Source organism: Leopardus geoffroyi, chromosome X, assembly GCF_018350155.1.
Source record: "Leopardus geoffroyi isolate Oge1 chromosome X, O.geoffroyi_Oge1_pat1.0, whole genome shotgun sequence".
NCBI lineage: Eukaryota > Metazoa > Chordata > Mammalia > Carnivora > Felidae > Leopardus > Leopardus geoffroyi.
Window position 1 is genome coordinate 49,488,781 of NC_059343.1, and position 27,473 is coordinate 49,516,253.

A 27,473-nucleotide genomic window follows, 5' to 3' on the forward strand; every position below is an offset into this window, starting at 1 on the left:
CAGAGCCCAGAGAACCCTGCAGTACATCCTTGCTGACCTCTGTGGCTCCCAGATTGCAGGTTGCTGCAGTCTGGGCTTTTCCGGAGCAGTCTTATGTGAATTCTTAAAGTTTTTCCTTAGGGATAGTTTGCAAAGTGTAAATATGTACTGCCATGTTAATTCATTTTGTTTTGTAATGTGTGTTCAAAAATCTCATCATAATGCGAATGTTTTATTTAAGATACTTAATATCTAGTCATCCGTATTGCTCAAGGTTTTAAATCTTGGACCTCCTTTGTGGTCCTTATCTTAAGGTTCATCAGTTCCAACCCACTTTGTACTTCTCTGCTTTCCAGGAGGAGCTAGTCGGATCACCATCCACATCTCCTTGTGCCCATCTCCTGCTTTTGCTTCTATGCAATATAAAGATTTAAAAATAAAATAAAATATAATAAATTTATATTTTTAGTTTAATGTCGTATGTGAGATTAGTCACTGTTAGCCTTCCTCTTGTATTATATTTCTATATTATACATCTTGTTATTTGGGAATTTTTCCTTGAATTTGTAACATTATTTACCTGTGAGTTGTAAACAGTTTTATTTTTTTTTATTGGTTGATCGTTTTTTCTGACATTAAATTCCCTTCATTGCATGAAAATAATTATCTTTGGATTGTTCTTGTCTAGAAAGGGACTTCAGCATTATGGGCTTTTTGAGGCCCAGTTTATTGTGTTTTCAAAAACAATGTGAAAATTGTGTGCAAAATACAGGATAGTCAAATTATTTCCCAGGTTCAAAGCGATGTTCTAGATTTTCCACAGATCTTAGAACTCTAATATCCATGTAGAAAAATATTAAAATAATGTTACCTATGTCACTTTTTCCTTCAGTCATATCTACTTAGCACCCAGAGTCCTTCCTTTGGAAAGATTTCACTTCTTAGGGAAATTGAAAATAGTATTACCTTTGCATGCTAGTCACCACTCTTTGATCGCATAATATTTGCTGCCTTGGCCCCTACATAATCCCATGATGGTGACTGTAATTGAGTTGGTTCCCTTGTGGCCTGGTCACTTCTTCTCCTCCCTGGTACTGGCATTTTCAGTATGTTCTGTCTGTTACCCAGGATCCTGATGCACTGCTGCTTCCTGCTCTTCAGGATCACACTGTCTATAAGTTGTGTTATTGCTGTGATGTCCTTTATTTCCTGTGTTTTAAGTCTTGCCTTTGACTTGTCATCTGGGGATGCATTGTGTCTCACCCCTTGTGTCCTAAGTTGTGGTTTCACTGGGGCTGATCTGCTGTTACCTTGAACCCTTCCCAGAATTCCTGATTTGTGGTTTTAAACTTCTGTGGCCATACATACTACTGCTGGTTTTTGCCCTTCCCCCTAGATCCTGAGTTGCTGCTTTGATTTGTCATCAGAAGCTGCCGCTCTGCTGTGTCTAGTTTCTTATATGCCAGGTAGCATATATGATCACTAACACTAGGACCATTCTGCTGCTGTTACACCCCTCATCCCTGGTTCCTAAGTTAAGACTTTGACTTCCATCACTAAGACCTGTATCTTGTTTTCTGCACACTTCCCTCTGCTTTCTGAGAACACACTTTGACCTCCAGGGCATGCTGTTACTGCACTCCTTTCCCTGGGCCCGGGCCACTGCTATAATTTGTCAGGCTTAAGCTCCTGATTCAGCTGCATCCTGCTTTTTTTTCTGCCAGGACCTTAGTCACATGCTGAGTCCCAGTGATTCAGTCCAAGTTCGGTAAGTGTTGTGCACATGCCCTGAAATCTGAAACCAGCACTATGGTAAATGCAAATACTCCTGTGCCCTAGGCTTCAGATGCTGTAGTAGTTCCACATGCCTCTGAGCCCAAAACCCCTAGCTCTGTTGTCACTGAGTGCCAGCATGCAAGACTTGGCTCCAAGTAGGACACCTTGTATACAACTTCCCTCCATGGGTGCAAAAGGAGAACCAAAGAAGCCCAATGGCCTTTGCCTCCAAGGAATCCAACAGCTCTAGCCACCACTTCCACCACAAACATGTGCAGGGGACCTGCAAACTTGGCCACTGTGATACATATAGTATTTTCTTTATTGACCTTAGCTGACAGAACTGCTTGGAGAATACACTCCTGCACCCTCCTCAGAATCGGAGATGCTGCATCCTACTCAACTTGTACCCTTTATCTTTAACAAAATATTAGCAAACCAAATTAAAAAATACATTAGAAGGATCATATACCATGATCAAGTACGATTTATTCTTGGGATGCAGGGATATTTCAACATCCACAACTAAATCCTATGTTGCACCATATAAACAAAATGAATGATATAAATCATATGATTATCTCAATATATGCAGAAAAATTATTTGACAAAATTTATCATCCTTTTATGATAAAACCTCTCAACAAAGTGGGTGTAAAGGAAATGTACCTCAACATAATGAGTCCATTTATGACAAACCCTCAGTGGTGAAACATTAATAGCTTTTTCTCAAGGTCAGGAGCAAGATAAGGATACACACTCTCTCCACTTTAATTCAACATAAAAGTGCGAGGACTAGCTACAGCAGTTAGGCAAACAGAAACAAAAAAGCAAAAAATCATGCCAACTGGAAAGTAAGAAGTAAAACTGTCACTATCTTCAGATCACATGATATTTTATATAGAAAATCCTAAATATTCCACCAAAATAACTGTTACAACTTTACAAATTCAGTAAATTTGCAGGATACATAATTAATATGCAAAAAATCTGTTGCATTTTTACATGCTAATACTGAACAATAAGAAAAATAAATTAAGGAAGCAATCCATTTTATAATTGCATCAAATCTAATAAAACACCTAGAAATAAGTTTAACCAAGGATTGGAAAGACTTGTACCCTGAAAGCTTTAAGAGACTCTTGCAAGAAATTGAAAAAAAAATAAATGGAAATGTATTCCGTGCTCATGAATTGGAGGAATTAATATTGTTAAAACGTAAATATTAAGCAAAGTTTATCTACACATTGTATCCAATCACTTTCAAAATTCCAATGACATTTCTTACAGAAATAGTAGAAAGAATCCTAAAATCTGTATGGAATTGTAAAAAAAAAAAAAATCCTAAATTGTGAAAGCAATCTTAAAGAAGAACAAAACTGGATGCAATAGACTTCCTGATTTCAAACTATATACAAAGGTATAATTATCAAAACAGTATGATGTTGGTATAAAAATAGACACATAGATCAATGGAACCTAGTAGAGACCCCAGAAATAAACCCATGTATGTATGGTCAATTAATTTGCTACAAAGAAGCCAGAAACTGGTACCAGACAAACAGGACAGCCATATGCAAAGGAATGTAACTGGACCACTATCTTATACCTTCCAAAAAATTATCTCAAAATAGATTAAAGACTTGAATATAAGACCTAAGCCCATACAACTCCCTAGAAGAAAACTTAGCAGGTAAGCTCTTTGACATAGGTCTTGTTGATGAATTTTTGGAACTGACTCCAGTAGCAAAAGCAACAAAAGAAAATAAACAGTTGGGACTATATCAAACCAAAAAGCTTCTGTACCTTACAGGAAACCATCAACAAATGAAAAGGCAACCTAGTGAATGGGAGAAAATATTTGTATGTCATATATTTGATAAGGGGTTAGTATTCAAAACATAAAAACCACAAACAACTCATTAGCTAAAAAAAAAAAAAATCTGATGAAAAAAACAGTGCTAGGAAATGAATAGATATTTCCCAAAGAAGGCATACAGATGGCTATCAGGTACATGAAAAGATGTTCAACATCACTAATCACCAGGGAAATGCAAATCAGAATCACAGTGGGAATAATCTTACACCTGTTAGAGTGTGTTTTGTCAAAAAGACAAGAAATAAATGTTTGCAAGGATGTCAAGGCAATTATACACTATTGGTGGGAATGTAAATTAGTGCTGCCACCATAGAAAACAGTATGGAGGTTTCTTAAAAAAATTCAAAATAGAGGTGCACCTGACTGGCTCAGTTGGTAGAGCATGTGACTCTTGATCTGAGTCATGAGTGAAACTTCACATTGAGCATAAAGCTTACTTAAAAAAAGTTTAAAATATGGGGCACCTGGGCGGCTCAGTCAGTTAAGCGTCCGACTTCAACTCAGGTCATGATCTCATGGTTTGTGAGCTGAAGCCTCATGTCAGGCTCTGTACTGACAGCTCGGAGCCTGGAGCCTGCTTCGGATTCTGTGTCTCCCTCTCTGCCCCTCCTTCTCCCCCCACCTCCGTCTCTCTCTCTCTCAAAAAATAAATAAATAAACATTAAAAGCATTTTTTTTAATTAAAGAAAGAACTACCATATGATTCAGTACTTCATTTCTGGGTTTTATCTGAAGAAAACAAAAACACTGATTCAAAATGTTATCTGCACCACTGTGTTCATTACAGCATTATTTACAATCGCTCAGATATGGAAACAACCTAAGTGTCTATTGATAGATAAATGGATAAAGAAGATACCACACATACACATGCACATATGTGTATGTGTGCACACACACACACACAAATAATATTCAGTAATAAAAAAATGAAAATTTGCCAGTTGTAACATCGGGGATGGTCATTGTAGGCATTATGCTAAGTGAAATAGGTCAGACAGAGAAAGTCAAATACCATATGATTTCACTTATATGTGGAATCTAATCACCCCCCCAAAAAAAAAAAAACTTGTAGATAAAGAGAACAGATTGGTGTTTTACTAGAGGTGTGGCCATCAGTGGGCAAGATGGGTGAAGGGACTCTAAAGGTACAAACTTCCAAATTTGAAATAAGTCATGGAGATATAATGTACAGCATGGCAATGATGGTTAGTAATACTTTACTGCATATTTGAAAGTTGCTAAGAAGTCCTCACGAAAACAGAAAGTTGTGATTATGTATGGTAGTAAATGTTAACTTGATCTATTGTGGTGGTTCTTTCACAATACATACAAATATTGAATCATATTGTACAACTAAAACTAATATAGTTCAATTGTATCTCAATTAAGATGAAGAAAAAATAAAAAAGAAGAAAAAATGAGAAAAAAATGTGACATAAACAAAATGTGGGGTAGAGGCAAGAAAATATTGGGAATATCTATGTATAATTGACATTATTATTGGTCTAAAATAGACTTAGAAGATATATTATGAAAGCCTTATTGTAACTAGATAGCTAAAACCTATAGTACATACACAAAGACAAAGAGAATGAATCAATCCATAATCTTACAAAAGTAATCAATATACAAATGAAACAGTAAAGAGGTAGAAAGGAACAAAGGATCTTTAACAGAATCAGAAAATAACTTAAAATCACAATAGGAAGTTCTTAATATATAATTAGTCTGAATGAAAATAGTTTAAATTCCTCTATCAAAGTGCATAGAGTGGCTGAATGGGTAAAAATGTGACACATAACTATATTCTGCTTAAAACAAACTCACTTAAAATTTAAGGAAATGCATTTAAGAGTCTTCTTGAGGGGCGCCTGGGTGGCGCAGTCGGTTAGGCGTCCGACTTCAGCCAGGTCACGATCTCGCGGTCCGTGAGTTCGAGCCCCGCGTCGGGCTCTGGGCTGATGGCTCAGAGCCTGGAGCCTGTTTCCGATTCTGTGTCTCCCTCTCTCTCTCTGCCCCTCCCCCGTTCATGCTCTGTCTCTCTCTGTCCCCAAAATGAATAAACGTTAAAAAAAAAAAAAAAAAAGAGTCTTCTTGATGTTGTTATTTGTTTCTTTGTTTCTGAAAGTGAAAGTATGGGAAGGATATTCCATGAAAAATAGACACCAACAGAAAACAGGGGTAACTATACTTAGATAAAACAGTTTAATAAGTCAAAAGCTGTGAATAGAGCCAAATATTATTATATAATAATAGGAGAATTTTAAGAAGATATAAGAACTGTAAACATATGTTCACCCAATATTGGAGCACCTAAATATATTAAACAGTTATTAACAGATCCGAAGGAAAAAAAAATATCAATGCAATAATAGGTACATCAATACCCTATTGTCAACAATGGATAGATCACACAGGCAGAAAATGAATATTAAAATAGTGGACTTGAAGTATACTTTAGATTAAATTGACCTAACAAACACATAGAAAACATTCCACCCAACAGCAGCATAATGCATATTTTTCTTAAGCACACAGAAGCATTTTCCAGGATAGATCATATAGTTGTCATAAAGTAACTTTTAACATTTCAAAATATTGAAATCATATCAGAAATCTTTTCCAAACATAATAGTATGAACTTAGAAAACAATAGCAAGAGGAAAACAGGAAATTTCACCAATATGTGAAAAATAACACACTCCTGTAAAACCAAAGGCAATAAGCGAAAGAAGAAATCAAAAAGGAAATCAGAAAATATCTTGAGGGGAAAAAAACCTTCAAAAACAAATGGAAACATCATACTAAAACTTGTGGGATGCAGGGTTTCCAGTCCAAGATGGTGACTTAGGAGGACATCCTCCATGGAACACACCCAGTTATACCTATTTATAGAGCAATTCTTTCTGAAAAAGAACTGACAATCCATTAAGCAGCTTCTGCACAATGAAAGAACAGTAAAAGAGAACAGCAAGACATCCATAGTAAAAAAAAAAAAAAAAAAAAAAAAGAGAGAGAGAGAAACCCCACCTCTGGTGCTGCAACTGCAGAGAGGAGGAATAGTATTGAGCGACTAGGAAAAGATTCATCTGTCCTTGGGCACAAGGCTGTGGTTTAAAGGAGCAACCAGTTTATAAAAGAGCCCATGGCAAAAGTGGAGGGGCCTGACGGACTGTGTTCCGACAGCAAGCGCGACTTAGCGTCTGGGAGGTCATAAGTTAACAGCTCTGCTCGGAAAACAGGAAGGCTGGAGGACAAAGGGAGGGAGAGCTGCTGAGCCCCCGGACGACAGAGCTCAGTTTCGTGGGGAACAAAGGCGCTCGCCAGCGCCATCTTCCCCGCCCATCCCCCAGCCAAAATCCCAAAGGGAACCAGTTCCTGCCAGGGAACTTGCTCACTCCTCACAAACACCAAACTCTGTGCTTCTGCGGAGCCAAACCTCTGGCAGCGGATCTGACTCCCTCCCGCTGCCACAGGGCCCCTCCTGAAGTGGATCACCTAAGGAGAAGCGAGCTAAGCCTGCCCTTCCTGCCCCCGTGCACCTTGCCTACCCACCCCAGCTAATACGCCAGATCACCAGCATCACAAGCCTGGCAGTGTGCAAGTAGCCCAGACGGGCCATGCCACCCCACAGTGAATCCCACCCCTAGGAGAGGGGAAGAGAAGGCACACACCAGTCTGACTGTGGCTCCAGCAGTGGGCTGGGGGCAGACATCATTCAGACTGTGGCCCCGCCACCAACTCCAGTTATACACCACAGCACAGGGGAAGTGCCCTGCAGGTCCTCACCACTCCAGGGACTATCCAAAATGACCAAGTGGATGAATTCCCCTCAGAAGAATCTCCAGGAAATAACAACAGCTAACGAGCTGATCAAAAAGGATTTAAATAATATAACAGAAAGTGAATTTAGAATAATAGTCATAAAATTAATCGCTGGGCTTGAAAACAGTATAGAGGACAGCAGAGAATCTCTTGCTACAGAGATCAAGGGACTAAGGAACAGTCACGAGGAGCTGAAAAGCGCTTTAAACGAAATGCAAAACAAAATGGAAACAACAAAAGCTCGGCTTGAAGAGGCAGAGGAGAGAATAGGTGAACTAGAAGATAAAGTTATGGAAAAAGAGGAAGCTGAGAGAAAGATAAAAAAATCCAGGAGTATGAGGGGAAAATTAGAGAACTAAGTGATACACTAAAAAGAAATAATATACGCATAATTGGTACCCCAGAGGAGGAAGAGAGAGGGAAAGGTGCTGAAGGGGTACTTGAAGAAATAATAGCTGAGAACTTCCCTGAACTGGGGAAGGAAAAAGGCATTGAAATCCAAGAGGCACAGAGAACTCCCTTCAGACGTAACTTGAATCGATCTTCTGCACGACATATCATAGTGAAACTGGCAAAATACAAGGATAAAGAGAAAGTTCTGAAAGCAGCAAGGGATAAACATGCCCTCACATATAAAGGTAGACCTACAAGACTCGTGACTGATTTCTCTTTTGAAACTTGGCAGGCCAGAAAGGATTGTCACGATATCTTCAGTGTGCTAAACAGAAAAAATATGCAGCCCAGAATCCTTTATCCAGCAAGTCTGTCATTTAGAATAGAAGGAGAGATAAAGGTCTTCCCAAACAAACAAAAACTGAAGGAATTTCTCACCACTAAACCAGCCCTACAAGAGATCCTAAGGGGGACCCTGTGAGAAAAAGTACCAGAGACATCACTACAAGCATAAAACATACAGACATCACAATGACTCTAAACCCGTATCTTTCTATAATAACACTGAATGTAAATGGATTAAATGCGCCAACCAAAAGACATAGGGTATCAGAAGGATAAAAAAACAAGACCCATCTATTTGCTGCTACAAGAGACTCATTTTAGACCTGAGGACACCTTTAGATTGAGAGTGAGGGGATGGAGAACTATTTATCATGCTACTGGAAGCCAAAAGAAAGCTGGAGTAGCCATACTTATATCAGACAAGCTAGACTTTAAATTAAAGGCTGTAGCAAGAGATGAAGAAGGGCATTATATAATAATTACAGAGTCTATCCATCAGGAAGAGCTAACAATTATAAAAGTCTATGCGCCGAATACGGGAGCCCCCAAATATATAAAACAATTACTCATAAACATAAGCAACCTTATTGATAAGAATGTGGTAATTGCAGGGGACTTTAACACCCCACTTACAGAAATGGATAGATCATCTAGACACACGGTCAATAAAGAAACAAGGACCCTGAATGAGACATTGGATCAGATGGACTTGACAGATGTATTTAGAACTCTGCATCCCCAAGCAACAATATACTTTCTTCTCGAGTGCACATGGAACATTCTCCAAGACAGATCATATACTGGGTCACAAAACAGCCCTTCATAGGTTTACAAGAATTGAAATTATACCATGCATACTTTCAGACCACAATGCTATGAAGCTTGAAATCAACCACAGGAAAAAGTCTGGAAAACCTCCAAAAGCATGGAGGTTAAAGAACACCCTACTAACGAATGAGTGGGTCAACCAGGCAACTAGAGAAGAAATTAAAAAATATATGGAAACAAACGAAAATGAAAATACAACAATCCAAATGCTCTGGGACGCAGCGAAGGCAGTCCTGAGAGGAAAATACATGGCAATCCAGGCCTATCACAAAAACAAGAAAAATCCCAAATACAAAATCTAACAGCACACCTAAAGGAAATAGAAGCAAAACAGCAAAGGCAGCTTAAACCCAACAGAAGAAGAGAAATCATAAAGATCAGAGCACAAATAAACAATATAGAATCTAAAAAAACTGTAGAGCAGATCAACGAAACCAAGAGTTGGTTTTTTGAAAAAATAAACAAAATTGACAAACCTCTAGCCAGGCTTCTCAAAAAGAAAAGGGAGATGACCAAAATAGTTAAATCATGAGTGAAAATGGAATGATTACAACCAATCCCTCAGAGATACAAACAATTATCAGGGAATACTATGAAAAATTATATGCCAACAAATTGGACAACCTGGAAGAAATGGACAAATTCCTAAGCACCCACACTCTTCCAAAACTCAATCAGGAGGAAATAGAAAGCTTGAACAGACCCATAACCAGCGAAGAAATTGAATCGGTTATCAAAAATCTCCCAGCAAATAAGAGTCCAGGACCAGATGGCTTCCCAGGGGAGTTCTACCAGACGTTGAAAGCAGAGATCATACCTATCCTTCTCAAGCTATTCCAAGAAATAGAAAGGGTAGGAAAACTTCCAGACTCATTCTATGAAGCCAGTATTCCTTTGATTCCTAAACCAGACAGAGACCCAGTAAAAAAAGAGAACTACAGGCCAAAATCCCTGATGAATATGGATGCAAAAATTCTCAATAAGATACTAGCAAATCGAATTCAACGGCATATAAAAAGAATTATTCACCATGATCAAGTGGGATTCATTCCTGGGATGCAGGGCTGGTTCAACATTCGCAAATCAATCAACGTGATACATCACATTAACAAAAAAAAAAGAGAAGAACCATATGATCCTGTCAATCGATGCAGAAAAGGCCTTTGACAAAATCCAGCACCGTTTGTTAATAAAAACCCTTGAGAAAGTCAGGATAGAAGGAACATAGTTAAACATCATAACAGCCATTTATGAAAAGCCCACAGCTAACATCATCCTCAATGGGGAAAAACTGAGAACTTTTTCCCTGAGATCAGGAACACGACAGGGATGCCCACTCTCACCGCTGTTGTTTAACATAGTGCTGGAAGTTGTAGCATCATCAATCAGACAACAAAAGGAAATCAAAGGCATTAAGAATGGCAAAGATGAAGTCAAGCTTTCGCTTTTTGCAGATGACATGATATTATACATGGAAAATCCGATAGACTCCACCAAAAGTCTGCTAGAACTGATCCATGAATTCAGCAAAGTTGCAGGATACAAAATCAATGTACAGAAATCAGTTGCATTCTTATACACTAACAATGAAGCAACAGAAAGACAAATAAAGAAACTGATCCCATTCACAATTGCACCAAGAAGCATAAAATACCTAGGAATAAATCTAACCAAAGATGTAAAAGATCTGTATGCTGAAAACTATAGAAAGCTTATGAAGGCAATTGAAGAAGATTTAAAGAAATGGAAAGATATTCCCTGCTCATGGATTGAAAGAATAAATATTGTCAAAATGTCAATACTACCCAAAGCTATCTACACATTCAATGCAATCCCAATCAAAATTGCACCAGCATTCTTCTCGAAACTAGAACAAGCAATCCTAAAATTCATATGGAACCACAAAAGGCCCCAAATGGCCAAAGTAATTTTGAAGAAGAAGACCAAAGCAGGAGGCATCACAATCCCAGCCTTTAGCCTCTACTACAAAGCTGTAATCAAGACAGCATGGTATTGGCAAAAAACAGACACATAGACCAATGGAATAAAATAGAAACCCCAGAACTAGACCCACAAACGTATGGCCAACTCATCTTTGACAAAGCAGGAAAGAACATCCAATGGAAAAAGACAGTCTCGTTAACAAATGGTGCTGGGAGAACTGGACAGCAACATGCAGAAGGTTGAAACTAGACCACCTTCTCACACCATTCACAAAAATAAACTCAAAATGGATAAAGGACCTGAATGTGAGACAGGAAACCATCAAAACCTTAGAGGAGAAAGCAGGAAAAGACCTCTCTGACCTCAGTCGTAGCAATCTCTTACTCGACACATCCCCAAAGGCAAGGGAATTAAAAGCAAAAGTGAATTACTGGGAGCTTATGAAGATAAAAACTTCTGCACAGCAAAGGAAACAACCAACAAAACTAAAAGGCACCCAACAGAATGGGAAAAGATGAATAGACACTTCTCTAAAGAAGACATCCGGATGGCCAACAGGCACATGAAAAGATGTTCAACGTCGCTCCTTATCAGGGAAATACAAATCAAAACCACACTCAGATATCACCTCACGCCAGTCAGAGTGGCCAAAATGAACAAATCAGGAGACTATAGATGCTGGAGAGGATGTGGAGAAACGGGAACCCTCTTGCACTGTTGGTGGGAATGCAAATTGGTGCAGCCACTCTGGAAAGCAGTGTGGAGGTTCCTCAGAAAGTTAAAAATAGACCTCCCCTATGACCCAGCAATAGCACTGCTAGGAATTTATCCAAGGGATACAGGAGTACTGATGCATAGGGGCACTTGTACCCCAATGTTTATAGCAGCACTCTCAACAATAGCCAAATTATGGAAAGAGCCTAAATGTCCATCAACTGATGAATGGATAAAGAAATTGTGGTGTATATGGGGCGCCTGGGTGGCGCAGTCGGTTAAGCTTCCGACTTCAGCCAGGTCACGATCTCGTGGTCCGTGAGTTCGAGCCCTGCGTCGGGCTCTGGGTTGATGGCTCAGAGCCTGGAGCCTGTTTCCGATTCTGTGTCTCCCTCTCTCTCTGCCCCTCCCCCGTTCATGCTCTGTCTCTCTCTGTCCCAAAAATAAATAAACGTTGGAAAAAAAAAAAAAAAAAAAAAGAAATTGTGGTTTATATACACAATGGAATAGTACGTGGCAATGAGAAAAAATGAAATATGGCCTTTTGTAGCAACGTGGATGGAACTGGAGAGTGTTAGGCTAAGTGAAATAAGCCATACAGAGAAAGACAGATACCATATGGTTTCACTCTTATGTGGATCCTGAGAAACTTGATGGAAACCCATGGGGGAGGGGAAGGAAAAAAAAAAAAAAAGAGGTTAGAGTGGGAGAGAGCCAAAGCATAAGAGACTGTTAAAAACTGAGAACAAACTGAGGGTTGATGGGGGGTGGGAGGGAGGGGAGGGTGGGTGATGGGTATTGAGGAGGGCACCTTTTGGGATGAGCACTGGGTGTTGAATGGAAACCAGTCTGACAATAAATTTCATATGTTAAAAAAAAAAAGGAAAATGGGCCAAAATGAAATAAAAAACAAACAAACAAACAAAAAAAAAAACAATATTCAGCCCCTCAATCCATAAACATAGATGCCTTCCCATTAAAAAAATATAATAAAATAAAACAACCTTCATTCCAATTTATTTACCTAATTTTGTTCTGCAAATATTTTGTTCAGGTTTTTGCATCTATGTTTTATGAGTGAAAACGGTTTTATGAGTGAGAACATTTTTACCTTTATCGCAAAGCCCTTATTTGTTTTTACATCAAACTTGGACCAGACTTTTTTAAAAATATGGATTTGGAAATAGTTGCCACTCTTTCTATGTTTTTAATATTTTCTACATTTCTTAAGACAATTATGGTAGTGTATACCGAGAAAACCGTCTGAGTCTATGTTTCTTTTGTGTGTGGAATCACTTCAGTGGTTACAGGGTTTTTTATCGAGGTTTTCTATTCTTTTTGAGTTAATAAAAAATTCTTAGAATTTAAAAATAAATAAATAAATAAATAAATAAATAAATAAATAAATAAATTAAAAAAATAAAAGAGTCAGCCCCAGAACTCTTGCCACCTGGAGCTGCTGGAACTTTCTCCGGGTGAGATGGCCTGACATGGTCTACGCTCACCCTTCACCTTGAAAGCAGAGATCAGTGTGCAGTTTGTGTGCCCTAATCATCCTACCACCTCAGTGAATCCTGGGTCCCTAGTCTACACCAGCCCTAGCCGTCCCATCAAGGTGGCCACAGGGTGGTGCACACCAAGACAATCCTGTTCAGTGCCCACTATAGCTCCATCCTTTCCTCCCAGATGACACAGGTACAGAGCACCCTAGAACAGCCAGGCCCATACTAGTTCAACTTCAGATGGCTTCCTAGGTCACCGCTATTGCAGAGTGCTCCAGAACCTCCCAAATGACTACTTTGGATCCAGCTACCCTACCAGCGTGACCCCTGTGCAGAGCACCCCAGGAACCCCCCCCTGCCCTGTGCCTGCATCAGTTCTAGCCATCCTGGCAAGGCACTCTCTGCAGAGTGCCCCAGAATATCCCTGCCTGCACTGGTCTCAGTTCCAGTTGTCTGGCCAAGACATCCTCTGCATTGAGCACCCAGGGACATCCCAGCATTAAACCAGTTCAGCTTCAGTTGTCACACCAGGTCACCCACAGTGTGGAGAGCCCCAGAACACCTTGCTTTGTATCCACTTCAGCTATCTTGCCAAGTTGTCCTCTGTGCAAAGTGCACTGGGTTCCCTGGCTTACACCCATTTCTATCAGAGAACCCTGTGCTCAGAGAGCCCAGGAACCTCGCAGCCCACATACCACCTCAACTCCAGCCACCCCAGTAGAGACTCCCTGCATAGATAGCACCTGAACAACCTGGGTTGCATCCATTTCAGCCTCAGTTATCCTGCCAGGGTGCATTCAGTATGTAGAATTCTAGGATCCCTGGCTTGCATCCACTGAAGCTTAAGGTGTCCTGACAGGATACATGCTGCACAGAGAACCACAGAATCCTCCAGATTAAGCCCATTTTAGCTCCAGCTGCCCTGCCAGAGTGTACCCGATGTGAAGCACCCTGGGACCCCCTTGCTCATATCCACATCAGCTTTAGCTGTCCTGCCAGCGTGCCATCAGTGAATAGAACCATGTGACACCCCAGTGTGCATCTGCTTTCGCTGCCAGGGTGCCCATGTACAGAAAACCACAAGACCTTCCAGCCTACACTCTGTCCCTGAGCTCCAGCTGCACAGCCAGAGCACCATCTATGGAGAGCTCTGGGATACCCCAGCTAATACCTATTTCAGCTTCTGTGCATAGATCTCAGAACAACACAGCTTGCATGAAATTTAGTTTTTGTTGTTTGTTTTTTTATAAATTTTTTTTCAACGTTTATTTATTTTTGGGACAGAGAGAGACAGAGCATGAACTGGGGAGGGGCAGAGAGAGAGGGAGACACAGAATCGGAAACAGGCTCCAGGCTCTGAGCCATCAGCCCAGAGCCCGACGCGGGGCTCGAACTCACGGACCACGAGATCGTGACCTGGCTGAAGTCGGACGCTTAACCGACTGCACCACCCAGGCGCCCCTGTTTTTTGTTTTTTTTAATATGAAATTTATTGTCAAATTGGTTTCCATACAACACTCAGTGCTCATCCCAAAAGGTGCCCTCCTCAATACCCATCACCCACTCGCCCCTCCCACCCCCCATCAACCCTCAGTTTGTTCTCAGTTTTTAAGAGTCTCTTATGCTTTGGCTCTCTCCCTCTCTAACCTCTTTTTTTTTCTTCCCCTCCCCCATAAACTGCTGTTAAGTTTCTCAGGATCCACATAAGCGTGAAACCATATGGTATCTGTCTTTCTCTGTATGATTTATTTCACTTAACATAACACTCTCCAGTTCCATCAACATTGCCACAAAGGGCCATATTTCATTCTTCCTCATTGCCATGTAGTATTCCATTGTGTATATAAGCCACAATTTCCTTTTAACTGTTTTGCCAAAGCACCTGCTGCATGGAGAGCCCATGGGCCACACCCATCTGTGACCATGTTGGCTTTAGCTGTCCTGGCAGGGGAGTCACTTCTTAAACTTTGGAGAGCATTGGAGCCCTCAGCCCATGACATCCACGGCTCCAGCTAGTCAGCTAAATTCTCCAAGCACACAGTCTACATAGGGAACCATACATAAAATGATGCCTTCAAATTTTTAGAAGTAGCTGTTCCACCTAGTCCATAGAAACAAACACAGAAAATCAGGAAAAATGAGGAAACAGAGAAATATGCTGCAAAAGAAAGAACAACACAAAATCTCTGAAAAGAACTAATGAAACAAGGATAAGCAAAATGCCTGATGAGAATTTAAAGTAATTTAAAGTAGTCATACTAGAGAGCTGCCCTGGGCAGGAGAGGAGTTAAAGACCTCAGTGAGACCTTCAATAAAGAGATACAAAATATGAAAAAGAGCCAGTTAGAGTTGAAGAATAAGGTAACTGAAATAAAAAAAAATACACTAGAGGAAATCAACAGATTAGCAGATGCAGGAGAATGTATCAGTGATCTGGAGGACAGTATAATAGAAAGCACCCAAGCTGAACAACAAAGAGAAAAGAATTTTAAAAATGAAAATAGCTTAAGGGATCTAAAGCTAAAAAAAAAATCATTATAAGGGTCTCAGAAGAGAAAGAATGAGGCAGAAAACTAATTTGAAGAAATAGCTGAAAAGTTCCCTAACCTGAGAAAGAAAATAGACATCCAGGTTCAAGAATTACAAAGAGCTCCAAGCAACATAAACCCAAGGAGGAACAGACCATGACATATAGTAACTAAAATGTCAACGATTAATGATAAAAATATCTTAAAAGCATTGAGAGAGAAACAAAAATTCACCCAAAAGGGAAAGCCTATGAGACTATCAACTGATTTATCAGCAGAAACTTTGCAGCCAGAAGAGAGTAGCAGGATATATCCAAAGTACTGAAAGAAACTGAAAAAAAACAAAAAAACAAAAACAAAAACAAAACAACAACAAAAAAAACAACCAAAAATATTGTACCAGGCAAGATTATCATTCAGAATTGAAAAAGACATGGAGTTTCCCAGACAAAGAAATGTTAAAGGAGTTTATCACTACTAAACCAGTCTTATAACAAATGTTAAATTTCTTTAAGCAGAAAATAAATGGCCATAATTACATGTATGAAAATTGTGAATAAGAAGTAGAAAAATGACAGCACATACATAAAATGTGAAGTAGAGAGTAAATAAAGAATTTTCTTTTGTTTTTTGTTTGTTCGTTTGTTTTAGAATGTTTGTAATTAAATCCATCAACTTAACATAGACTGCTGTATACTTGGGATGCTATATATAAACCTCCTGGTAACCACAAACCCTAAAACTATAGTAGATACACAAAAGGTAAACAGAAATAAACTAAACATAAAACTACAGAAATTTATTAAACATAAAGGAGAACAAAAGAGGAAGAAAGGAACAGAGAAGAACTAAAAATCTAACCAGAAAATAGTGAACAAAATGGCAATAAATGCGAGCATATCAATAATTACTGATGAGTGGATAAAGAGGAAGTGGTATATATATATATATATATATATATATATATATACACAATGGAATACTCCAATGATGAAAAAAATCTTGCCATTTGCAACAACGTGGATGGAGCTAGAGGGTATTATGTTAAGTTAAATAAGTCAGTCAGAGAAAGACATATGATTTCACTCATATGTGGAATTTGAGAAACTCAACAGATGAACATAGGGGAAGGGAAGGAAAAATAAGGTAAAAACAGAGAGGGAGGCAAGCCATAAGAGACTTAAATACAGAGAACAACCTAAGGAATGCTGGAGGGGAGGTGGGTGGGAGGATGGGTTAAATGGGTAATGGGCATTGAGGAGGGCACTTTTTGGGAAGAGCACTGGGTATCATATGTAAGAGATGAATTACTGGGTTCTACTGAAGCCAAGACTACACAGTATGTTAACTAATTTGAATTTAAATGTAAATGGCCTAAATACTTTAAGCAAAAGCCATAGGTTGGCAGAATGCATGAAAAAACAAGACCCATCTATTTGCTGCCTACAAGAGACTCACCTCAGATCCAAAGAAAGATATACACTAACAGCAAAGAGAGGAGAAAATATTTACCATGCAAGTTGAAGTGAAAAAAAAAGGCTAGAGTGTAAGTACTTAGACAAAATAGATTTTTTTTTTTTAGGAATTTATTTTTAAGTAATCACTATACTCAACATGGGACTTGAATTCACAACCCTGAGAGCAAGAGTCACATGCTCTACTGACTGAGTCAGCCAGGCACCCCAAGACAAAATACATTTTTTTTAAAAAAAATTTTAATGTTTATTTATTTTTGACAGAGAGAGAGAGAGACAGAGCATGAGAGGGGGAGGGGCAGAGAGAGAGGGAGACACAGAATCCAAAGCAGGCTCCAGGCTCTGAGCTGTCAGCACAGACCCCAACGCTAGGCTCGAACTCACAGACCGCGAGATCATGACCTGAGCCGAAGTTGGATGCTCAACCGACTGAGCCACCCAGGCGCCCCCAAAATAGGCTTTAAAACAAAGACTGTAACAAACACAGAAGAACATTGCATAATGATAAAGGGATCAATTCCAAAAAGAGGATATTACAATTATAAATATCTGTACACCCAATATTGGAGCACCTAAATGTATAAAGCAAACATTAATGGATAGTGTTTGAATGACACATTAGAACAAATGGACATAATAGATATATAAAAATAATTATCTCTAAAACCAACAGAATATACATTCTTTTCATGTCTGCATGTAATATACTCCAGAATAGATAACGTTAGGCCACAATACAAGTCTCAATAAATTTACAAATATTAAAATCATACCATGCATGTTATCCAATCACAGCAATATGAAATTAGTAATCAATCACAAAATAATTGAAAAAGTCACAAACACATGGAGGCTAAACAACATGGTACTAAACGACCAATGAGTCAATGAAGCAATGAAAGAAGAAATCAAAAAATGCATGGAGACAAATAAAAATTAAAACACAGCAGTTCAAAATCTTTGTGACAGAATAGTTCTAAGAGGGAAACATAGTGATAGGCCTACCTCAAGAAACAAGGAAAAGCTGAAATAAACAACCTGACTTTTACACCTAAAGGAACTAAAAGAAAAGGAAAAAAGGAACAAAGTTCAACATAAATAGAAGGAAGGAAATAATACAGGGCAAAAGTAAATGACATAGAAGCTTTTTCAAAAATGGAAAAATGAGGGGCGCCTGGGTGGCGCAGTCGGTTAAGCGTCCGACTTCAGCCAGGTCACGATCTCGCGGTCCGTGAGTTTGAGCCCCGTGTCGGCTCTGGGCTGATGGCTCAGAGCCTGGAGCCTGTTTCCGATTCTGTGTCTCCCTCTCTCTCTGCCCCTCCCCCGTTCATGCTCTGTCTCTCTCTGTCCCAAAAATAAATAAACTTTAAAAAAAAAAACAAAAAAACAAAAATGGAAAAATGCAATGAAACAAAGGGCTTGCTCTTTGAAAAGATAAACAAAATTGGCAAACCGTTAGCCAGACTCATCAAGAAAAAAAAGACCAAAAAAAATTAATAAATTAAATCAGATATGAGACAGAAGTAACAACTGACACCACAGAAATACAAAGGATTATGAGACTACTCTGAAAAATTATATGTCACCAAGTTGGACAACTTAAAAAAAGTAGATAAATTTCTAAACAACTATAATCTTCCAAAACTGATTCAAAAAGAACTATTAAATTTGAACACACAAATTACAAGTAAAGAAATTGAATAAGGAATCAAAAACCGACCAAAAAATAAAAGTCCAGGACTAGGGAGAGGGAAGATGGTGACAGAGTAGGAGGACCATAGGCCTGTTCCATCCCATGAACACAACTAGATAACTATTAAATCATCCTAATTACTCCAGAAATTGGCATGAAAACTGACAGAACAATCTCCACAATTAAAAGGAGAAAGGAGGCGACAACAAAAAAGTTAGGAAGTGAGGAGACACAGTTTAGGGGAGAATCAGATCATGGGTGCTACGGAGGGGAGGGTGCCATGGACAAGAAAAGTGAGAAAGAGAGGAGCACATAGGGAATGCACAAGGAGAACATTTACCCAAAGCTATTACCATGGAAAACAACAGGGGCTGAATTTCAAGAGTTCTTGAAACGAGGGGGACTTAAACACTGGAATTTTATTTTATTTTTTTTATATGAAATTTATTGTCAAATTGGTTTCCATACAACACCCAGTGCTTATCCCAACAGGTGCCCTCCTCAATGCCCATCACCCACTTTCCCCTCCCTCCCACCCCCCATCAACCCTCAGTTTATTCTCAGTTTTTAAAAGTCTCTTCTGGTTTGCCTCCTTTCCTCTATGTAACTTTTTCCCCCTCCCCCTCCCCCTCCCCCATGGTCTTCTGTTAAGTTTCTCAGGATCAAAGGTCAGTGGGATTGGCTGGAATAGAGACTAGGAGGCACTGTGTTACTGCTGAAGAGAAGGTAGGCAAATAACCTGGGGGCAGACAGCATGGAAACAGCCACCTGAAGAGAGCCTGGGGCATACAAGCCAGATATTATTGGCTCTGCTGTGACTTCATCAAGAAGTAGCATTCACTGAGACTCCACTCCAGGAACAAAGGAGCTGCTGGCACCATTTCCTACACCCACCCCTCAGCATAAACATAGAGGTACCTGTTGGAAGCAGCCCAGCCCAGACACTGGCTGCCTAACTTGTTTATACCAAGCCCCAAGGCCCTGCCTTCTAGCAGGTCTGACCTTCTCAGTCACTCTTGCCTCAGTTGCAGCATAGCAGGCCCCTCCCCTAGAAGACCAGAACAAAACATTGCCCACACCATATCTCCCAACCAGAGAGCTCTGCAGAGCCCCGATTCTGGTGGAGGTGGTATCAGCTCATTTCAGAGGCAGATCAGAAAACACCTAGTTTAAATTCACCACATTCAGGCCAGGGACCAAATACTGCCCACATATGGCAAGGAGAATGTCTTCAGATGACTGGCCTGAAGGATAGAGCAACCAAAACACAACACCAGAGTGCACACAGCATACACTGGAGAAACTACCTGAAGCACCAAACCCTGGGAACTACATGACCTCATCTTAAGGACATTATTTTCAAGAGTAAGAGACATAACTGGCTTTTCCAACACAGAGAATAAGGCAGATACTTAGACAAAAGGTGAAGACAGAGGAGTTCATCCCAAATGAAAGAGCAAAATAAGGCCATTGCCAGAGATGTAAGCAAAACAGATAAAAGAAACTTGCCTGATGGAGAACTTAAAGCAACAATGATAAGGATTCTCACTGGGCTTGAGAAAAGAATAGGAGACATCAGAGATACTCTTACCACAGAGATAAAATAATTTTAAAAAATCAGAGATGAAGAACAAAATAAACAAGATTGGAAATAGGTCTGATGCAATGAAAAGCAGGCAGCAAGCAGAAGAATGGATTAATGACCTAGAACACAAAATAATGGAAAATTATAAAGCTTAACAAAAGAGAGAATGAAGAATAACGGAAAACAAGAATAGATGTAGAGAATTTAGTGACTACATCAAACATAATATTCATATTGTAGGAGTCCCAGAAGAAGGAAAGAGAAAAAGGGACAGACAGTTTATTTGAAGAAATGATCCAGACATCTAGATCCAGGAGACACAGGAAAATCCCATTAAATCAACAAAAGGAAGCCAACAAGAGGATACATTGTAATTAGATTTACAAAATATTGTGATAAAGAAAAACCCTTAAAAGCAGCAAGAAAAAAGACATACTTAGCATACATGGTAAGACCCATAAGCGAGCTACAGGACAAGAAGGCTATAGCATGATATATTCAACATAGCGAAGGGGAAAATTATGCATCCAAGAATATCTATCCAGCAAGGCTATCATTCAGAAAAGAAGAAGGCATAAGGAGTTTCTCAAACAAAAACTGAAGGAGTTGGTGACCATTAAACCAGTCCTGTGCAAAATATTAAAGAGGACTCTTTGAGTTGGATGGAAAGACCAAAAAGGACACAGACAAGAAAGAAACAGAGAAAATCTCCAGCAATGGCAAAACAAGTAATAAAATGACACTATCAATAATTATTCTGCATGTAAATGAATTAAATGCTTAAATTAATAGACATAGCATTGTCAGAATGGATTAAAAACAAGACCCATCTATACACTGCCCACAATAGACTCGTTGTAGATCTCAAGACACCTGCAGTTTGAAAGTGAGGGGATGAAAAACCATTTATCATGCAAATATACATAAAAGGAAAGCTGGATTAGCAATACTTATATCAGACAAAATAGACTTAAAATGAAGACTGTAACGAGAGACAAAGAAGGCAATAATTATTAACCATGAAGGGGACACCCAACAGGAACATATAACAATTGTAAATATTTATGAACCCAGCATGGGGCATATAAATATATAAAACAATGAATATGAAACATAAAGTAATTGTTAATAATACAATAACAGTAGGGGATATTAACACCCCAGTTACATGAATGGATAGATCACCTAAACACAAAATCAAGCAAATGATAACTTTGAATGACACCCTGGAACAGATGAACTTAACAGATATATTCAGAATATTCCATTCAAAAACAACATAATACAGATATTTATTGGGAAGATGCCGGTGTAAGAGGACGCTGGGCTCACCGCGTCCTGCTGATCGCTTAGATTCCACCCACATCTGCCTAATTTACCCAGAAAACCGCCAGAAGACTAGCAGAACAGACTCTCCAGAGCCAAGCATAGACGAGAGGCCCACGGAGGAGGGTAGGAAGGGCATAGAGGCAGTGCACACTACACGGGCTGGGAGGAGGGAGCCAGGGCGGTGGAGGGGCAGCCAGCCCACCTGGCAAGGCAGAGCCCCTGAGACGGGCTTGCAAGAGTGGAGGGGCCAGAGTGTATTCTGACAGCCAGCAGGACTTAACATCTGAAATGTTATAAGTCAACAGCTCTGCTCGGAGAGCAGGAGGGCTAAAGGACAACAGGAGGGAGAGTTGAGCCCTGGAGGGCAGAGCTCAGCTTGGCTGGGAACAAAGGTGCTGGGAAGCGCCATCTCCCTCGCCCATCCCCCAGCCTACATCCCAAAGGGAACCAGTTCCTGCCACGAACTTGCTTGCACCGCACAAACACCCAACGCTGTGCTTCTGTGGATCCATCCTCCCCGACGGGTCTACCTCCCTCCTGGTGCCACAGGGCCCCTCCCAAAGCAGACCACCAAAGGCAAAGTGAGCTGAGCCTGTCCCTCCCACCCCTGTGCACCTTGTGGATCCACCCAGGCTAATAGGCCAGTTCCCATCGAAGCAGCACCACAAGGCTAGCAGTGTGCAAGTAGCCCAGACAGAGGCCACACACCTCCACAGTGAGTCCTGCCCCTGGGAGAGGGGAAGAGAAGGTACACACCAGTCTGAATCTGGCCACAGCAGTGGGCTAGGGGCAGACTTCAGGTCTGACTACGACTCCGCCCACCAACTCCAATTATACACCACAGCACAGGGGAAGTGCCCTGCAGGTCCGCACCACTCCAGGGACTATCCAAAATGACCAAACGGAAGAATTCCCCTCAGAAGAATCTCCAGGAAATAACAACAGCTAATGAACTGATCAAAAAGGATTTAAATAATATAACAGAAAGTGAATTTAGAATAATAGTCATAAAATTAATCCCTGGGCTTGAAAACAGTATAGAGGACAGCAGAGAATCTCTTGCTACAGAGATCAAGGGACTAAGGACCAGTCAGGAGGAGCTGAAAAACGCTTTAAACGAAATGCAAAATAAAATGGAAACGACGACAGCTCGGATTGAAGAGGGAGAGGAGAGAATAGGTGAATTAGAAGATAGAGTTATGGAAAAAGAGGAAGCTGAGAAAAAGAGAGATAAAAAAATCCAGGAGTATGAGGGGAAAATTAGAGAACTAAGTGATACACTAAAAAGAAATAATATACGCATAATTGGTATCCCAGAGGAGGAAGAGAGAGGGAAAGGTGCTGAAGGGGTACTTGAAGAAATAATAGCTGAGAACTTCCCTGAACCGGGGAAGGAAAAAGGCATTGAAATCCAAGAGGCACAGAGAACTCCCTTCAGACGTAACTTGAATCGATCTTCTGCATGACATATCAGAGTCAAACTGGCAAAATACAAGGATAAAGAGAAAGTTCTGAAAGCAGCAAGGGGTAAACGTGCCCTCACATATAAAGGGAGACCTATAAGACTCGTGACTGATCTCTCTTTTGAAATTTGGCAGGCCAGAAAGGATTGGAACGAGATCTTCAATGTGATGAACAGAAAAAAATATGCAGCCGAGAATCCTTTATCCAGCAAGTCTGTCATTTAGAATAGAAGGAGAGATAAAGGTCTTCCCAAAAAAACCCGAAGGAATTTGTCACCACTAAACCAGCCGTACAAGAGATCCTAAGGGAGATCCTGTGAGACAAAGTACCAGAGACATCGCTACAAGCATAAAACATACAGACATCACAATGACTCTAAACCCGTATCTTTCTATAATAACACTGAATGTAAATGGATTAAATGCGCCAACCAAAAGACATAGGGTATCAGAATGGATAAAAAAACAAGACCCATCTGTTTGCTGTCTACAAAAGACTCATTTTAGACCTGAGGACACCTTTAGATTGAGAGTGAGGGGATGGAGAACTATTTATCATGCTACTGGAAGCCAAAAGAAAGCTGGAGTAGCCATACTTATATCAGACAAGCTAGACTTTAAATTAAAGGCTGTAGCAAGAGATGAAGAAGGGCATTATATAATAATTACAGGGTCTATCCATCAGGAATAGCTAACAGTTATAAATGTCTATGCGCCGAATACCGGAGCCCCCAAATATATAAAACAATTACTCATAAACATAAGCAACCTTATTGATAAGAAGGTGGTAATTGCAGGGGACTTTAACACTCCACTTCCAGAAATGGATAGATCATCTAGACACACGGTCAATAAAGAAACAAGGGCCCTGAATGACACATTGGATCAGATGGACTTGACACATATATTTAGAACTCTGCATCCCAAAGCAACAGAATATACTTTCTTCTCGAGTGCACATGGAACATTCTCCAAGACAGATCGTATACTGGATCACAAAACAACCCGTCATAAGTATACAAGAGTTGAAATTATACCATGCATACTTTCAGACCACAATGCTATGAAGCTTGAAATCAACCACAGGAAAAAGTCTGGAAAACCTCCAAAAGCATGGAGGTTAAAAAACACCCTACTAAAGAATGAGTGGGTCTACCAGGCAATGAGAGAAGAAATTAAAAAATATATGGAAACAAAGGAAAATGAAAATACAACCATCCAAACGCTTTGGGATGCAGCGAAGGCAGTCCTGAGAGGAAAATACATTGCAATCCAGGCCTATTTCAAGAAACAAGAAAAATCCCAAATACAAAATCTAACAGCACACCTAAAGGAAATAGAAGCAGAACAGCAAAGGCAGCCTAAACCCAGCAGAAGAAGAGAAATCATAAAGATCAGAGCAGAAATGAACAATATAGAATCTAAAAAAAACTGTAGAGCAGATCAATGAAACCAAGAGTTGGTTTTTTGAAAAAATAAGCAAAATTGACAAACCTCTAGCCAGGCTTCTCAAAAAGAAAAGGGAGATGACCCAACTAGATAAAATCATGAATGAAAATGGAATTATTACAACCAATCCCTCAGAGATACAAACAATTATCAGGGAATACTATGAAAAATTATATGCCAACAAATTGGACAACCTGGAAGAAATGGACAAATTCCTAAGCACCCACACTCTTCCAAAACTCAATCAGGAGGAAATAGAAAGCTTGAACAGACCCATAACCAGCGAAGAAATTGAATCGGTTATCAAAAATCTCCCAACAAATAAGAGTCCAGGACCAGATGGCTTCCCAGGGGAGTTCTACCAGACGTTGAAAGCAGAGATCATACCTATCCTTCTCAAGCTATTCCAAGAAATTGAAAGGGAAGGAAAACTTCCAGACTCACTCTATGAAGCCAGTATTACTTTGATTCCTAAACCGGACAGAGACCCAGTAAAAAAAGAGAAATACAGGCCAAAATCCCTGATGAATATGGATGCAAAAATTCTCAATAAGATACTAGCAAATCGAACTCAACGGCATATAAAAAGAATTATTCACCATGATCAAGTGGGATTCATTCCTGGGATGCAGGGCTGGTTCAACATTCGCAAATCAATCACCGTGATACATCACATTAATAAGAGAAAAGATAAGAACCATATGATCCTGTCAATCGATGCAGAAAAGGCCTTTGACAAAATCCAGCACCCTTTCTTAAAAAAAACCCTTGAGAAAGTCGGGATAGAAGGAACATGCTTAAACATCATCAAAGCCATTTATGAAAAGCCCACAGCTAATAATCATCCTCAATGGGGAAAAACTGAGAGCTTTCTCCCTGAGATCAGCAACATGACAGGGATGTCCACTCTCACCGCTGTTGTTTCACATAGTGTTGGAAGTTGTAGCATCATCAATCAGACAACAAAAGGAAATCAAAGGCATTAAAAATGGCAAAGATGAAGTCAAGCTTTCGCTTTTTGCAGATGACATGATATTATACATGGAAAATCCGATAGACTCCACCAAAAGTCTGCTAGAACTGATCCATGAATTCAGCAAAGTTGCAGGATACAAAATCAACGTACTAAAGTCAGTTGCATTCTTATACACTAACAATGAAGCAACATAAAGAAAAATAAAGAAACTGATCCCATTCACAATTGCACCAAGAAGCCTAAAATACCTAGGAATCAATCTAACCAAAGATGTAAAAGATCTGTATGCTGAAAACTATAGAAAGCTTATGAAGGTAATTGAAGAAGATTTAAAGAAATGGAAAGACCTTTCCTGCTCATGGATTGGAAGAATAAATATTGTCAAAATGTCAATACTACCCAAAGCTATCTACACATTCAATGCAATCCCAATCAAAATTGCACCAGCATTCTTCTCGAAACTAGAACAAGCAATTGTAAAATTCCTATGGAAACACAAAAGGCCCCGAATGGCCAAAGTAATTTTGAAGAAGAAGACCAAAGCAGGAGGCATCACAATCCCAGACTTTAGCCTCTACTACAAAGCTGTCATCATCAAGACAGCATGGTATTGGCACAAAAACAGACACACAGACCAATGAATAGAATAGAAACCCCAGAACTAAACCCACAAACGTATGGCCAACTAAACTTTGACAAAGCAGGAAAGAACATCCAATGGAAAAAGACAGTCCCTTTAACAAATGGTTCTGGGAGAGCTGGACAACAACATGAATAAGAATGAAACTAGACCACTTTCTGACAACATTCACAAAAACAAACTCAAAATGGATAAAGGACCTGAATGTGAGACAGGAAACCTTCAAAACCCTAGAGGAGAAAGCAGGAAAAGACCTCTCTGACCTCAGCCGTAGCAATCTCTTACTCGACACATCCCCAAAGGCAAGGGAATTAAAAGCAAAAATGAATTACTGGGACCATATGAAGATAAAAAGCTTCTGCACAGCAAAGGAAACAACCAACAAAACTAAAAGGCAACCAACGGAATGGGAAAAGATATTTGCAAATGACATATCGGACAAAGGGCTAGTATCCAAAATCTGTAAAGAACTCACCAAACTCCACACCCGAAAAACAAATAACCCAGTGAAGTAATGGCAAGAAAACACGAATAGACACTTCTCTAAAGAAGACATCCAGATGGCCAACAGGCACATGAAAAGATGCTCGACGAGGCTCCTCATCAGGGAAATGCAAATCAAAACCACACTCAGATATCACCTCGCGCCAGTCCGAGTGGCCAAAATGAACAAATCAGGAGACTATAGATGCTGGAGAGGATGTGGAGAAATGGGAACCCTCTTGCACTGTTGGTGGGAATGCAAATTGGTGCAGCCACTCTGGAAAACAATGTGGAGGTTCCTCATAAAATGAAAAATAGATCTACCTTATGACCCAGCAAAAGCACTGCTAGGAATTCACCCAAGGGATACAAGAGTACCGATGCATAGGGACACTTGTACCCCAATGTTTATAGCAGCACTCTCAACAATAGACAAATTATTGAAAGAGCGTAAATGTCCATCACCTGATGAATGGATAAAGAAATTGTGGTTTATATACACAATGGAGTACTACATGGCAATGAGAAAGAATGAAATATGGCCCTTTGTAGCAACATGGATGGAACTGGAGAGTGTGATGCTGAGTGAAATAAGCCATACAGAGAAAGACAGATACCATATGTTTTCACTCTTATGTGGATTCTGAGAAACTTAACAGAAACC

At 39.8% G+C, this 27,473-nt stretch overlaps 1 protein-coding gene across 2 annotated transcripts in view; it reads left to right on the top strand.

Annotated features, from left to right (window-relative positions):
- NBDY (negative regulator of P-body association) overlaps positions 1-27,473 on the top strand; it is a 146,000-nt gene that overhangs the window by 90,787 nt on the left and 27,740 nt on the right. The window contains exon 3 of one of the 2 annotated variants that reach the window (XR_006710979.1): positions 336-439. The exons of the other annotated variant lie outside the window; for it this stretch is intronic. The gene's annotated coding sequence lies outside the window, so the exon portion shown is untranslated. Of the gene's footprint in view, positions 1-335; positions 440-27,473 lie in introns of those variants that run through there. 2 annotated transcript variants of the gene reach the window in all.